General features: G+C 39.1%; 1 protein-coding gene and 1 pseudogene across 2 annotated transcripts in view; both read right to left on the bottom strand.

Annotated features, from left to right (window-relative positions):
* Ctnna2 (catenin alpha 2) overlaps window positions 1–17,712 on the bottom strand; it is a 1,157,068-nt gene that overhangs the window by 882,534 nt on the left and 256,822 nt on the right. The window lies entirely within an intron of this gene.
* On the bottom strand, window positions 16,277–16,447 carry LOC110562381 (small ribosomal subunit protein uS14-like; annotated as a pseudogene).

The following is a 17,712-nucleotide window of genomic DNA, read 5'->3' as shown; positions in this document are numbered from 1 at the left end:
GTGGAAATCTCTTTTTTTTTCTCTTTTTAATTCCAACTTAGCTGTTATATAAAGTGATTCTCAGGTGCTTTTGTTCTCCCAAGTGAGAGAAAGTGGCATCAGGTTGTATTAAGAAGCCATTTATCATCATCACCATGTAGCAAATGTGAATCACAATAAGATAACTAGGATAACTTCATCACATTTGTTTTTATAAAATGTCATTTACAGTAGTCAAGATGACTCACCAGGCAAAGAAGCCTTCCATTAAGTCTAAGTTCTATCCCGTCGTCCCACTTCATTGAAGGAGAGAACTGACTAAGTTGTCCTTTGACCCTGCTTGTACACACATCCACAAATAAATAATGTAATTGAAACTCTATCCCTGTGCTCCACCAGACGATTGGGGGCTGACTCTAACATGAACTCTGTTTTCTACTTTTAGATCACTTTTTCCTGGCGAGGCTACTTCACCAGGGGAAGAGGATGTGCTCAGTCCTTACGCAACTTCATATGCTGGGGTCGGTTGGTGGAAAGCTCCTGTTCTTTGAGAAGTAGGAGCCGGGGGGGGGGGGGGAACATGGAGGGAGAGACCAAGAAAAGAAGAGGGAGGGGACTACAAACGGAATGTGAAAATTAAATGTATTTATAAATTTGCTCTTGAAAAATAAATGAGAATGAAGTTACTTTCTTAAACTTTTTCCCGTGAATTTACTGAAACAGTATGTTGGTTGACTTTCTACATATATAAGTAAAGCTTGAATTAAATGGGGTCATATCATGTTATGTTTGTTATCACCTTGATGTAAAAGAAAGACACTTTTTGAGTTAATAATTCTAAGGATTTAATATAACTTATAGCAAGACTTCTCCGATATTGTCTTCACCTCCATGGGCCATTTAAGGAACAAAACCAGAACATGAGTTGTTCACCTGATGTTGCCTGCTGTGGGTTTGAGTGTGCTTTGGATTCTTATACACCCACCTGGGGGAAAAGAGTCCTTGATTTCTACAGAGGCTGAGATGTGGTTCTGATACCCACACAGGGGCTTTAAAAACCACGAAATAGACACTTTGATTCTTTGAGTCACATGTGATAACTAGGTAAGGGTGTACTTTGATACTCACTGCTCAACCCAGCATCTCTGCATGACTGTAATTTGATCATTGCCCACTACATACAACACACCCGAAATAACTTCAGGTAGATGTGAAAGCTTCAGGCAAATCCAACATGTTAAAATGCTCTGCCACTAAAATGACTGCATAATTTCAGAGTCCGGAGTGACACCATGATTTACAGGATATGAAACGAGTTACATCATGTAGAAATGAACCACACAGAATAGAATTAGTAAGTGATTGAGGACCACATGATTGAGTTTAATAGATCCTCATTCCTTTTTAGGTGGACCAATCTGAAGGCAGACTCCAGATTGGTCTGAGGCTATCTGTTCCTCACCCTGTGAAACTGTGGTGTTGGTATGTTTGCTCAGCCAGCCCTAACTATCCTTTTCTGATGCAAGCCTCCAATGGAAATGCAAAACTCCAGTTACTCATCAGTCTTGCACACCTCCAGAGATTCCTATCTATCCAAATGTTGTCAAAGTCATTTGAGAATTTCTTTTTCCTAAGGAACAGTAAAAGTGCTAGATCATTTCCCCACTCTAAAAAAGTCATTTAAATTATAATTCAAACAAATGAAAATATAATTTTAGACATCTATCACACCAACATATCCACAAGATAAAGTAAAGGCTACTATAAAATATCTTTCTCAACACAGCAGCCTGTGTTGGAATTAAAAGTCTAACTATATGGCCACTGGAGCCATACCTGTCACTTGTTTTTATAGTACATTAAGGTAAGAATGCTTTATATGTTTGTAAGTGGTTGCAGTATATTATAATCCCATGTATCTCCACTCTTCTGTAATGATCACACAATTTGTGTCTTTAAAGGAATGTAATTTTGCTAGTGCTAACATAGCTGAGTTATAAATGAAAATGTACATTCATGTATAAATATACATACTTATCAAAATACAACTTTATGTAGGTCTTATTTGAGTGGCCAATATCACTGAGGAAGAAAGAAGTATAAGAATTTTAATACAATTCTATTTGTCAGCATGGAATGCAAACCCCTTAAGTAAAATGTTTACATGTAAGTTCAAAGTACTGAATATATCTATATCTATATATAGTGAATACACACAAAGAGACACATGTTCCTGAATAGAGTGCTTTTCACAGGAATTCTAGACTGATACATCAGAATATTGAGAAATATTTTTGACATACCGAGAAATTAAGTTAGAAATAGTAGAATCTTCACAGGAAAAGTATTTAGTGATAAGATGTAATACAAATTTTTTTTTGAAAATCTACTTTGGGAAGGGTAGCATACATTGTTCGGATTCACAGAGGGCAGTAAGCACAAGTTCCTTGGTTTATAGAAATTAATGAGTTTTATTCTTGCTCCTGGAAAAGCATGCACAAAAGTAGAATGCATTTCTAACTGGGGGTGGGGACAGGGCTGGGATGCCTGGCCATTTTTTCTTTGCAGAGAGCTGGCTTATCACAGCTATCTTGCTATCCATTCAAGCAGAGTAGCTCTGTAAGTTAGAGATGAAGGCATACTTCTTCCCTTCACTTAAGGGGAGATGTTAGGCTAGCTTCTCAGGACCCAGTAATTCTGGTTCTTTCCTTTTACTGTAATTTTGGAAAAAAGAATCATGCCCCATTTTATTCTGGCCCATCAAATTTTCTGCACAGATAAGGAATGAGGCAACCATTGTACTGCACAAATATCAGTGTTGTGTCTTGGCGAGTCTTCCTCCTTCGGAAGAAAACCTTACATTAATAATTATTAGCCTGTGACCATTATCAATCACTGTTCCTCTAAGTTCTAATTTTCTCCATTTGATTTTTCATAATTTTGTGTATTTGTGTGTGTGTGTGTATGTGTGTACGCGCGCGTGTGCATCACTTGCACGCCTGTGAGTACGCACACTTGTAGAGGCAAAAAGAGGTCATTGTATTCCGTAGAGCTAGAATTATAAGCAATTTTAATCTGCCTGACCTGGATGTTGGAACCCTAATTCAAGTAATCTACACCAACGGTATGCATTTTTAAGCGCTGTGCCATCTCTCCTCTTCCCTAGTCAAGTTATGAATAATGACAGTATCTTACTCATAATTTGGTAGGGAAAAAATAAAAACACACCCCTCAACACATGGTGCCTTATACAGGCTTATCTTCTATAGAGAGGTCACTGGTTTATATTCTCACAAGACATAAGTTTCCAGGTGGGACACATAACGTTCAGCTGTTTTCAGATTCTAATGCATCCTGTACTAACTCACAATGCTTTATCAACTCCTCATTTGGTTTGTGTGTGCTTTGGGTGTTGTTAAGTCTAGAGCTAAAAATTATTTTTTGGCACAGCCATACCTAATGGAAACAGTGAAAGTCATTAAGCCAGCACAGTTGTTTGACAAAGAGCCAGCAAAGCTGAGTTTAATGATGTAATCACTGTGGTGTAGTCTACTACTTTTGGTCTTGATCTTCACGTGTTGCTTGCTTGGGGAGCTTTTAAAATTTTACAACTTGGGGATATTGGATTGATGGGAAATTTCTCATAAACTGCTTATACCTTCTCTCAGGAGTACTGTTTCTTTTCTTTCTTTTTTTTGTCTTCTTTCAATTTATTGAAATCTTTTTTTTTCTTTATTAATTACACTTTACTCACTTTGTATCCCCCCTGTGGTTCCCTCCCTTCTCCCATTCCAATCCCTCCCTTTCTCCACCCTCTGCCTGAATCCACTGACAGGGGAGGTCTTCTTTTCCTTCCTTCTGATCCAAGTCAGTTAGGTATCATCAGGAGTGGCTGCATTGTCTTCTTCTGTGGCCTGGTAATGCTGCTTCCCCCTCAGGGGGAGGAAATTAAAGAGCAGGCCAATCAGTTCATGTCAGAGACAGTCCCTGTTCCTATTACAATGGAACCCACTTGGATACTGAACTGCCATGTGCTACATCTGTGCAGGGTTCTTAGGTTATCTCCATGCATAGTCCTTGGTTGGAATAGCAGTCTCAGGAAAGACCCCTGTGCTCAGATTTTTTGGTTCTGTTGATCTCCTTATGGAGTTCCTGTCCTCTTCAGATCTTACTATTTCCCACTTCTTTCCTAAGATTCCCTGCACTCTGCCCAAAGGTTGCCCATAAGTCTCAGTATCTACATTGATAGTCTGCAGGGCAGAGAGGAGTACTGTTTCTAAGCTTCCCCAGGAGAGTCCTAAGCATAGCACCCCTCCCGCTTTTAGGGAGATATCTTTATCTGGCCCTACTTGAAGGTCTCCCTTATGCTCTGTGGGTTCTAACTCAAATAAAGATGCCAGAGACCTGCTTACAAGGCTCTGACTCCAAGATATTCTTGGAACATCTGGCCCTGCACTTACTCAGGAACAAGATAACCTGGACAAAGTAAACTTAAAAAGGTAAACAAGACTTGGTGGGAATCAAGGTAACTGTCACTTCACCTGACAAAAGGGAATGGGAGGAGGTCCTCCCCTATTAGTGGACTTGGAAAGGGGCAGGGAGGAGATGAGAGAGGGAGGGTGGGATTGGGGAGGGAATGAGGGATACAGCTGGGATACAGATTTAACAAAATGTAACTAATGAGAAAAATAAAATTATGGAGAAAAAAAAAAACAAAGGAAAAAAAAAGACTTGGTGGGATAGAGAAGATGGCAGTAGATCAAACTAGAAACATCTTCCTAGTACTGATGGACAAAGAATGGAGTGGGTAAATGATATAAGGATGACATATTAAGACTACCCCTACTTTCTTAGCAAAGTGAGTTCATGCAGGACCACTGTCATGTCATATAACCAAAGAACAAATGAATATGAAAGTTAAACATAAAAATAAATTTTACAAGTATATAAAATATAAACATTGTTTTATGCCAGAAATTAAATAATAACTGCAGTAGCTTTGGCCTAAAAATTTTTCTTGGGCCTAATAGCATTAGTTCTCTGACCATTAAAGGTTGATGATACATTGCTTGGGACATGACAATCTGCAAAAGCTGGCTTGAAGATTTTCTTTCTGTATAGTGTGCTTAAAACAGAAAGAGCTACCAGCATGAAAATGAGTTGTCATGGTTTGGCAAAATAAGCCTCTAGATTCTTAAAAGCAGGTTTGTGGGTTTGATAAGGGAAGTTTATTGTAAAAGATAATTCTGCTCTGTCACAGTTTTTCATTGATCACTAATTTATGACCAAGAGAAAGTTAAAACATGTTTCCACAGACAAAAAAGATGCAGTCTTTGTTTTGGAACAACATGCATCTATTCCTGCTTATTGAATTCTGTATAAATAAAGAAATAATCTGCCAGTCAGGTAGAGTTCTCCAGACCCCTGTGCCTGATTCACTCCTCCATCACTGACTCCTCATCAACTCTGTGGGACATGGCCATAGCCAGGGCTTGCCTCTGGCATCTTCTAATCTTATAAATGGTTGTGGAGTATAAGAATTTATGCAATAAACTTATTTTACCTTACTGTCCTGCAACCATTGTAATTTTTACACCTCTTCACAGAACGTGCAGTTTTGCTAGTGCTGAGATAGCTCAGTTATGAACACACACATACATCCATACATACACATACACACTTACAAAACACAAACCTGTCTGCATTATTTAAGCAGCACATGTCAATGTGAGCAAAACATGATTCATCTTTAGCATCAAGGACAGAACATGGATTGGAAAGTTCAGCCACTAGTTCACAGGCATGCTTAACTCCTGCTGGAGCCCAAGTAGGATTCAGAAACTTAGTCAGGCTGACCTGAAAAAATCAACACCAGAGTTAACCCCAAGGAGAACTCCCATTATTTAGAGAGAGCTAATTACACACAATTTTCTTAGCTTCTCTGAAAAAAAAAAAAAAAAAACAATTAAAATTGTACCAATGTGACTAAGCTCCTTAACAGAGTCCGTGTGGCTTTGGCTCAAATAACTAAAGGGGTTGAAGATTAAACTAAGTTGTTTTTTATTTTAATCTCCTAGGATGCATAATTAGGAAATATATTATCTGTAGAGTATAATACAGCCATCTGTTCTCAATTAAATAGTATATGATACTATTACAAGAATGGAATGCCACCATCTCAGTGCCTTTGAAATATGAGTGGCAAAGCAGAGGCAGTGAGATATTTAGCTGGGATTGTGGAATTACGTTATGCCGTGCAGACTTCAATTCCTGAATGAAAAGACATATTGAATAATGATTCTCTCCCAACTGAGTTGTTAATGGCTTTACTATCTCTTAATTGTCTAAGAGATTGCATTTGTCTTATATGGTAGTTTATCCCTGACTATCATGTAGTTGACTTCACTTAGAATTTTGATGAAGCTTTTAGAACAATATAACTCTGAAAGCCCTTAATTATTAGAACACTGTTTTTTATCCATTGCCATGGAAATAGCTTTGGTGGCATCCACGCCACTTCGCTCCTGTAGGTAGATATACACAAGGGCAGTTCTGTTGAGGCCATAAGAGGGCATCAGATAAAAAAGCTGAAGTTACAGATATTTGTGAGCTGCTTACCATGTGTTATTAGAACCAAACTCTAATCTTCTGCAAAACTGTGCACACTATTAATCACTGAGGCATCTCTCCAGCATACATGCTCATTATTTTTAAAGATAAAAATTTACGTCCTTAAGTCTCCAACCCTGTAACATCCTGTTCTTGCCCATTTTGAGTTAGAGATTTTTTAAAATGGAATTCTAATTCTAGTAATGCCAAAATGTAACAAATACTTTAAGTAGATTACTATACAGTAACAGCATAGCCATGAAAACATTTAGAGCAACATGCAAACAAAAATTTGAAGTAGAGTTAGTGAGATGACTCAGTGGGTAAATGTGCCTGTCAACAAGCTAGATAAACCCAAGAGTTCAATCCCCAAGACCCACATGGTAGAACTCCAAGTTGTTCTCTGAACTCTACCCACACTGGTGACACATGCATGCACACTACGTATGCACTATATATATGTGTGTGTGTTATAACTATATAGTATATATATACACATATATATAGTTATAATATATATTATAAAAAGGGAAAAAGAAAATGGACATATAACTGCAAGTTCTCTAGCTACTGTATCGTCAAAGTGCAGGATCTTGAAAACAGAGTATAAAAAGTGTAGGGACCATGGATGTTTTGTTTCTGTTTTTGTTTGTTTTATTTTGTTTTGAATCAAATCCTCTTTCCAATGGCAATTCATGCCATATCAGCCATACCAAATGAGGGAAACCCAACACTTCCCATTTGTCAGCAGCTGATGACATCGTTAGGAACACTGTGCCTTCCCAAGCAGATCTTGAGCCATATGGGTCCAGGAGTACTAAAGACATAGCCCTAAATGGATGCCTATGAAATATTCATTAGAGATAAGCTTGACCCTCAATGTCATTGAAGCAACCCATACTGTAGGACTATTTCATCTTCTAAAGTTACACATGTCTAAGTGAAAGGAAAAAATAATGTCCAGCCCACTAAGGCTCAAGAATCTACTCCTTGGTAATTCTTAGTAAATAAGCTGTATTACTGAGATTAAAGTACAAAAATTATCTGCTTGAGAAGAAGTTTTAATACAGTGAAGAATTTCCTTTTTTCTTCCTTGCTTTTGTGTCTATACAAAACTGAACACATATAGTTGGTTGTACCATTTGTCACGTTACATTCTTTTCATAGACATTTCCAGAAATTTTTTCACTAATAGAGATATTGGCAGCTACATGAATACATACTATTACCTAGGCCATAGTCATATTCCCATGTTCCTGAATCCCTGGGCTGCAATGACAAGAGGGATATAGCAAATAATTCTTGCTGAACTAAAATTAAAAACAGGGCTGAAGATATAGCTCAGTTGGTCAAGTGCTTGCCTAGCATTCAGGCTGGATTCAATCACCAGAACTACAGAAACACAGGTGGCATATGACTGTAGTTGTAGCATTTAAGACATGGCGACAAGAAAATCGGAACATCAAGGTCATTCTTGGCTATACTGCCAGTTTTAGATCAGCTTTGGACACGAGAGATCTCGTTTCCAAAACAATGAATTAACTGAGGAATAAACCGCCACACTTAACAACAAACATGCTCCTAAATTCCACAGCTTAAAACAACAATCAACAAAGTGGTGAGAGCAGAAGCCACACTGAACTTATGCAGATACCATCATCTCTAGAGTGTCAGCCAGATACACATGTCCTCACTCATCGTGATCAATTGGTGCTGATGTTGGCTTTGACTAGGGTGAGTTAGAATATCTCCACTTCCTTATTTAATCTTTCAGGTTGGGTCCTCATGTTTCACTTAGCCCAAACAGTGACAACAACAACAAAGTGGCTTCAGGCCTTGGTGAAAGCCACCTCCAGGTCTGTGGGTCTGCATGCCCACACTCAAGGGAAAGGGAAGCAGACTCACTTCTTAATGGCAGAAACATTGCAGAAAGAAGCTTTGGTGATATTATGGATAACAGTAGGATACAATCTCTAAATGAACATCAAATAGGCTCTTTCACATATACTACCTTATTTCATCTTAAACACATTATGCAGAAAGATTTTTACAAAGAAAAACTAAAGATATATCAGGTGCTCATAAAGGGGAAAAAGAGGAAGTTATCCCTGACTCATAAGCTTTAATTTGTTTTTATGAGCCATACCAGAATTTAGCACTTCCGCCCATTTGTTTGAAGATAGTCAGCTTCCCGCAGCATCCTAAGCAATCATGCCTCGTTCCCATCTCAGGCTTTAGTTCATGTCTCTTCCCAGCCCCATAGACAGCATGTACACCTATGTATCCTCCCTCCTCATTAGACTTAGAAGTCAGAGGCTGTTCACACTCCTGGAATCACATTCTGGTTTAGGTAAAAAGAAGTTGAAAAAAAAAGCTTTAAAGATCTTAATCCCAAAGTTCTGGAAAACAGTTGTCATGACAAGCCACTTTTTTCCATGGTTCATGAGACACATGATCTCAGCCTGTGACCTACAGGGAATTGACCTTTGCTGCAAATCATGAAGAAGGAAAGAAAATACATATTTAAAAACATATGCCATTCTCCGAACCACTTCAAGAGCTGACCTCACTGGGGTGACAAGAAGAGGACAGACACACAGACAGATGTACATAAAGGCTAGGATCAGACAGGGCATGCTCACTGTGATGGAGGACAGCAGCCTAAAGCCTCAGCACATTTGTGCTTTACATCTAAAGAACAGAGAGGCCTCCCCATCTCAGTAGGAGGCCTCTGTACAGGAGCACCCTCAGTCTGTAATCACTGAGGAGGAAGCTGTGGTCAATACTTTGTACACACACTGGTCAGTCACTGCGAACACTCGGCAAGGCTTAGACAAAGCTTCATCATGTCTCTGAGGCTCACCTGGGGAAAGCTTCGCCACGCCTATGGGTCTGGGCTCCTTGACAAAGCTGTGTACATATCAACAATATGTATTCACTCAGGACCTCATCTGCTTCCCACACACATGTAACTTTACAATTTTAAGGTTTACTAGGGATAAGATCACAACACCACACCTCAGGCAAGCGGCAACATAAAAGTTTACTTTTCCTTGCAGGATGTAAGGAGGAATGAGTGTGAGGGAGAAGAGCCCATGTGGTACAGCGGTTTTATGCCTATTGCCATCTTGGTTTTCCATTATTTAACAGATAAGACAGAAGGTGGAACACAGCCATGTCCAGGGTCCCAGATGCACAGAAGGTTTGAGAATGGACCTTCTAGCAGTGAAGGAAGGAACCAAAATTGTTTTAATGACAGATCCTGCCGCATATTGTACATTTTTTTAGTTTCAACTGTTCTTTTTATTTTATTATAAATCACTATTTCTCCAACTGTTTCATTACTGATCTCACCTTTTTTTTTTGCATTGTACATATTTTCAACACCATTTTAGCCTATTTTTTTCACAATACTAGAGTTCAGTCTTTGTACTTGTATGTCTTGGAATCCCCTGTACACACCTACGCTAATATAAATACAAATGTGTTGACTGAATGAGATTTGATTGCTAATATACTGGCTGCAGCCCAAAGCTTTTGAAATAATAGGAAACATACTGTTAAAATAAATGAAATCAAACTACTGTGTTATCTTTAAATTTGGGGAATAACATCCTTTAAAATGGACCCTTGATTACTGAATCAAAGGCAATTCCCAGATATTGCTAACTCAAATTGGCTCTAAGTTGTTCCATTAACTCTGCTTATTTTTTAAAAATCATCTGTGAGCTTCCTTTTCCACAGTTATGTGGAATTTAGTGGAGGGAGTCACAGCTCCCTGCCCCCATAAAACAGCCTGGTATAAGCTTCCTGTACAACTGTGTCTCCTGGGTAGGTCAAGGGTCCATCAGCTCCTGATCCACAGTTCTGTTCCCATGCTTCATGAGGAGAGTCAAGGCTGTGCTGTAACCATCCATCCTTGGTATTATTTAATGTGAATACCAAATCCACATAGGGCATGTTTAAAAGTTTGGATCAGTTGTGTGATGCCTACAACTCAGTAGCTCTGTTTTGCTTGAATGAGTTGGGAAACCTAGTGAGCCATTTCTAGGGGGGACGCTCCTCAGATTCAGAACCTTCCCATTCCTTTCCTTTTCCTGCTAAAAACCATAGGATTCTGTCTCTGTGACGTCACTACAAACCAGATAGGTGGAATTATTATGTGACTATAAGTAAAAATGAGTGCTGTAGAGTCAGAAATTAGCTTACTCCCCAGAAATTTCAGAAAAAGATATGAAAATAACCAGTACTGCTTTTCATGCTTACTCCACACTTCTCCCTTCAGTGACCTCTGGAAAAAAAGAAAAAAAAAAAAAAGAGATGGGACATAAACCAACAATATTGATAGTCAGGGTAAATAAAAACCAAAAACAACCACACATGTCATAAGCACCCAAACTGTTATTTTCTGAATGGAAAAGGTGAAGAAAGGAAACGTGCAGAGAAAGGAGTTGGAATAAAAGTGTGCAATAAATTCAAACCAATTGCTTCTTCTTGAAAGAAAAATACCTGGCTCTGTGTAAGGTGAACATAAGGCTGAATTATTCAGCAAAACAGGAAACATATATTACCACATGGATATAATTTTGTACCTGGAAAGCCAGGTGGAGTTTATAACTTCATTCACAGGGAGAAATGCAAATCAATGAATATTTTAAAGAAAAATAGACCAACATGCTACATATAGAGCTGATAAATAACAATGTAGATAACTGAAGGGGACCAAATTATAATCAGTACTGTTAATCACCGGTGGCTGGCTCCTTGACCTCCCCCCACCGAGGGAGGGGCAGCCTTGCTAGGCCACAGAGGAAGACATTGAAGCCAGTCCTGATGAGACATGATAAGCTAAGGTCAGATGGAAGGGGAGGAGGACCTCCCCTATCAACGACTTAGAGAAGGTCAGGGAGAAGAGGGAGGGAGGGTGAGAGGGAATGAGGGAGGGGGCTACAGCTGGGATACAAAGTAAATAAACTGTAATTAATATAAAAAATTAAAAAAAATAATTAAAAAAAGAAATGTCATAAGACCCCAAATTACTGGGACAGGAATGTGTGAGTTCTGGTATTTCTAATTAAGTATTGTCTAATCACAAAAACATTTACCCCTTTCCCTGAAGACTCCAGTAATATCAGTTGCTATTCTTCAAATAGGAGATACTCATTTCAAATTTGGGAAATGCAACATAAAATTCTATTAGTGTATATGATTTCAGTAATTAAATATCACTAGAATTACATCAAGGATGTTTATTAAATTCAGAAAACTTCAAGTTTCAGAGTGTGTATTTTTCTTGAAATCTCCACATGAGAACAAGAGAGGACTCTCCAAGGTTCCAGTGACTGCGTTTATTTCAATCAGGGCATTACAAACCTAAACAAATACGAAAAATGCCAATTTTAACTACACCCTGCTACAAAAAAGAAAGAAGCAAACGCACTGCCCTTCAAACTGTGCTTTATAACTTTTTTCTTTATCTCTAAGACCCAGCATACTTGATAAATTTTCGTCTTTAATCTCCAGCATACTGGATGAAAAGGTTATTTCACTCAGAATTAAAAACAAAACTAATAGAACTCATGTATCTATAAATTGTCATCGGACTGAGACTCCCAAATAATATAATGGTCTGTTCCCATCGCTAAAATGAAAAAAAGCTAAGAGAACTCTCTGGTGAGAATTGTTCTTGTTTTGAAGGTGCCTTAGTGCTAATTGAAGATTTTCAAGCTTTGCAGGGGACAACCCATATTCTAATTGAGCATTCAAATGCATTTATCAACAGGGCTTAACAAACTGTCTTAATTCTTCCTTTTTTAAAAGTTTACTTTAGAGGAGAAGTAGTCATTTTTATTTTTTTTTTATGCTACAACAAAAATATTCCTTCCAGTTCTATTGTACTTTGAGGACTTATAATAAAGATAAGTTGGAAAATATCAGGAATAATTAAAGTTGTAAGAAAAAGTTAGAACTTATATGATAGTGAGGGAATAGCAAGGAGGCTTAGGTACAGCCTGTGTTTCCCCTAACTGTTCATCTCCATCTTCTTTAGGGATGGTTGCCCAGGTGTGTATCACCCAGAGATAGAGGCTTTTAGCAGAACACTGAAAAACTGCTGTTTATGCCTACATGACAATAACCAGAACGTTCCAGGGAAGAGCTTTTCCTTTTACACAGTGGCTATTTACTGGAGGACAAGCAAAACTGAGACCTTTGATATTGCAACTGGGGTGTCATTTAGCTGTCACTGTGGGTCACTAATAAGCCTCCAGACTAAGCACTGAGCTCTAGGAGAGCTAGGCATATCCATGTGTAGATCTGACAGGAAGATAAAGGACAGGAGGGTAAGGGCAGAGGGCAGTGTTTCTTCTCATCTGGCACAGCACAAAGCAGAAAACAATATTCTCTGAGCGTCTCAGCTTTGCTTCCTCATACAAACATGCAGACAACATTGTGATTTGGGAAAGAAATTTGAACATTATCAGAAACAAAACTGAATCACTATCAACCCTAATTATACCACAACCAAAACTAAATGTAACCAAAACAAACAAACAAACAAAAAATAACCAGCCAATCAAGCAAATAAAAGCCTAAACCTAAAACTAAATAGTGCCCACAATTTATAAAGAAAGCTTCATGGCACAATTGCCTGATAATATCACAAACAACTCTCCTGGACTACTACTTTGCTTAGATGCTGCTACAACTTCATACAGAAAGTCTTTCCACAAATATACCTGCCCAGCAGTGTTCTAATCAACCACACTGATGCCCATTTTTTTTTTTTATCATTGCCAGCAAAGACTATTGTTTCAAAATATCTGACATAATCTTCATTTTTATCTTTTGGAGCCCCCCCTCATTTTATCCTCCTTTATTATGCTCACACTTTACAGGACTCTCACATTTCCACTACAGTGCTCTTCAGCTCCCCAGGAGACATTGCCATTGGGAGGATCTCCTTGTGTTTGGGGCTTTTAGTAGGCAGGCTGGTCCCTTCTGCATCTTCATGGCAGCTGTGACTTTCACTCTGGGACTGAGTCCTAGCATCTGCTGACCCCATCGGGAATAGGATGGCATTCAGGGCCTGACCTTTTACCAGATGAAAATCACTTGAATATGGCCACCTATCCTGCTCAGTTCTAGCACTTGTTTTATCACAAAATATTTGTAATTGATTATGATACCTACAGCTTCCCATTATAGACCACAAAACCTTGCTGAATTGTTTTCTTGAGACTAACCATGTGGGTCAACAACCCAGAGATGGTGTCTTTAACACTGCAGAATGAGGGGCCAGTATGGCTTTCAGTCAACCAGGATGTGAAGGACTTCTCCAGATCCACAGCTCTGGTAAATTTCTCTCTGCCAAAGGTCATATTGTTAGGCAGACCCTTCTCTTTATGAGATATGGGGTCTATGCCCTTATCCACTTTTCCTATCCATTCATAAACCCACCAGACTAAAAGGATAGGTAATAGATAGCTTCCTGTAGCCATCTCTCCTAATATCAGACTGAATGGCTTTGCTGCCACATTCCAGAAATCAGCAAATGGCCTTGGAATCAGTTATCCAGAGATTTCTTACTAGCTGAGAATCACCAGAAATGTAGTTATGGTCCTCATTTTTAGAGAATGTGTCTTTATGGATAAAAATCAGCCAATTTATGTCACCCCCATGCTAAAACTGGACTCTTACAGAGCTTCTGACCCATCTTCCTGCTGGCATCTACAGTGTTCACCCAGACAGCCACTGGCTTCACAGGGTAGTTGGGAGTCTTACATTCTCCCATCACATTCCCCCAGAATGAAAACCTCACCATCTTGGTCATCCTCTGGGGCCTTAGGCTGCCCCTCCAGATTCCTGCGCACTTACACTTGTTGAGGAAGCAGAGGTAAGTTCTGAACACCAGTTCTGAACCACTGGTGAATTCTCCCTGCACCCAGCATCTATAAGTGTTGCAGAGCCCCCAACTCTGCCTCTTTTATCTTCCTGATTGCACAGGTATACCGTTTGGATGGCCACCTAGCTGAGAGTTATTAACATTACAATTCTAACTTTTAGCACTATATGAACGAGAAACTTACAGATGACCTGGTTCATCTAGAACACTGATCTTTAAAAAGTAAAGAAGGTGGACTGGGGAGATTGGTTCAGTCAGTGCAGTTCTTGACTTGCTGGCACAAGGATCAGAGTTTAATCCTTAGAATCTATAAAAATACCCAATCACTGATAAGAGAGAGACAAGCAAATCTCTAAGATCCTCTGGTCAGTTTCCAGTTCAGTGAGATGTCCTACTCAAAAAAAAAAAAAAAAAAAAAAAAAAAGAAAAAGAAAAGAAAGACTATATCTGACATGAATAGATTGGCCTTCTCTTTGATCACCTCCCCCTGAGGAAGGAGCAGCCTTACCAGGCCACAGAGGAAGACAATGAGACAATGCAGCCTGTCCTGATGAAACCTGATAGGCTAGGATCAGAGGAAGGAGAAGAAGACCTCCCTTATCAGTGGACTTGGGGAAGGGCATTCGTGGAGAATGGGGAGGAAGGGTGGGGCTGGGAGGGAAGAGGGGAGGGAGCTTCAGGGGGATACAAAGTGAATAAAGTGTATTAATAAAAATTAAAATTAAAAATACTAAAAAATAAATAGAAACAGCAATCCAAAAGGAAGGAAGGAAGGAAGGAAGGAAGGAAGGAAGGAAGGAAGGAAGGAAGGAAGGAAGGAAGGAAGGAAGGAAGGAGAAAGAAAGAAAGAAAGAAAGAAAGAAAGAAAGAAAGAAAGAAAGAAAGAAAGAAAGAAAAAGAAAATACACATGTTCCTAGGAAAAATGACTAAGGATGTCTTCTGGCCTCTATAGTTATATGGGCAGCGCTGTTGGCCTTCTTGAAACACACATGCAAATACATGCACACACGCTTGCATGCACACACACACACACAAAACAGACAAAAATTAAGGAGATATTAAAGAGCAATTTAATTTTTTTGTTTCATAGATGAGAAATTAAAAGCAGATGTGGAAGTGCTTCAGAGAAACACAGAGTAGTGAGGCCCTTTCTCTGTCTCTACTGAAGGAGACAAACATATCACGTAGCAGCTCTCAGGAGGTTAATCTATGGCGATGAGCATCCCTGGCTATTTGGAGCCCTGAGCTTGAGAGGGGGACACTCTCTTGATGATATATTTCAAGACAGTACATTTCAATGTCTGATTTAAAGGCCATATTTTAAATGTATTAGGTGACAATAGAGATGGCTGATACCATATCAATGAAAGCCCATAGATAAATAGGTCAGTATTTTTAATTGTGACATTTAAGAAATTACCCAAGCAGTAAATTCATAAAGTCTGTGATTAGAAATAAACCAATTAATCCCTCTTCCTTCAGCCTATATCAAAAGATCATATTCTAATGAATGTAAATATTTAATACTTCTGACCTTTTGTCCCATAAATGCTCCCCTATGAAACCACACTAGGGCTCTATAATGGAATTAGTACAAGGAGTAACAAACAGAATCACAATCTAATACAGAACAAGTTCCAAGGGTTTTATAAATGTCAATACTACTAAATAAAATTTTGTTTTTCTTTTTCTTTTTTTTGAAGGTCTTCACTTTTTTATTCTTTATGTACAAAGATTATCAGTTTCACTGGGTAGACAGGCTTGAATGGTCCACTAAAGGTCACTTAGCCCAACTTAATGAAGCCTATGTCCTTCGCGTACTGACGGAAACACTGACGGCATATGTTCAGCCAATGTCTCTGGATCTGACCATGGCGGTTAGAGCATGCATGGCAGGGGCCAGAACCCTAGCCAAACTTCCACGGGTGACTCCAGTAGAGCTGCTGGTGACCCATTTTGCCTTCAGAAAGTCAAGGAAGAAAAAGGCAAAATTTTGTTATTTTAAAAAGGTGATGATGGGGCCTGGGGAGGTGCCTCAGTGATCAAGAGTGCTTGCTGTTCTTTTAGAGAATCTGAGTTTAACTTCCAGCACCCAGTTGAGGGGGCTCACAATCCTCTGTAATTCGAACCCCAGACAATATGATGCCCTGTTCTGGCTTCCACGGGAACCTGAACTCATATTCACATACACACATAATTCAAAATACAATAAATGATTTTTAAAAAAGCAATGAAGGAGTCTTGGGAGTTAGCTCAGTTGGTAAGGCACTCGCCAGCCAAGCATAAATGAGTTAGACTTGAAGTACCCCTGTAGAGAAGCCAGAAGTGGCACCACAGGCCTATGCTTTCAGTACTTCACTTAGGTAAGGTTTTCTGTATATTTTCACATACAACATAACTGTATGCCCTTGGCACTGTTCCATAGCAATGAAGGCACTGGAAATTTGAGACTAAGATCATCAACTCAGCAGCGTTCTCTAAAGCACAGCATAAGAAAATGCCAGAAGCCCCAGAGGAGGGACTGTTGTCTGGGAGAAATAACATTCTATTTTCTGTTTAACTGGGAGAACAGGAACTCAAACATGCATTGTCAGGAACTTCAACAAGAGGCAAGTTTCCCTTCCAACTCTATCCTACCATTCCTCCTTTCTTGTCTGTCAATTTCTCTTCTATTTTATTTGGAAGTCCGTGTTCAGCCACGGAAGACAAAGAGTTCTGCTCAGCCCTGCAAAGCTGGGGTGGCTTCTCCATGAATTATTGTATTGATTGTATTTCGATCCAGACTGTGGTCCTCTGGGACTTTGCATTAGCAAGCACTTAGCAGAATGCAGAATAGTTTGAGGAGTATTTTTTCCTGTATCATTTATTTGCTTAGATAAAAGCAGTCTAATTTAGAAGCATGCTCACTAAAGTCCCCCTTTCAGAGAGGTCTAGACCTAATGAAAACAGCCTGCCTTGTATCAAGTTACTGACATAGATCATAATTAGAGAAGCATGACTGAGCCTGCTTCATCTTGGAAACCGCATCCTCCTATTAGTCACAATGTTATGTCAAATGCATTGTTTGATTGAATTACAGACTTAGCTTACCCAGAAAGCCCTTAATGATCAAGTTTCTTTATGTGTTAATACAGGGTGCTTTCTTTTATGCATCCTGGGATCAGATGGTTGGCTTAAGCATTTTCCTTCAAACAAGGTGAATTACAAATGGAGCAAATGT

This window comes from Meriones unguiculatus, chromosome 5, assembly GCF_030254825.1.
Source record: "Meriones unguiculatus strain TT.TT164.6M chromosome 5, Bangor_MerUng_6.1, whole genome shotgun sequence".
NCBI lineage: Eukaryota > Metazoa > Chordata > Mammalia > Rodentia > Muridae > Meriones > Meriones unguiculatus.
Note: the sequence above shows the minus strand (reverse complement) of the source record. Positions and strands in the feature narration are given on the sequence as shown.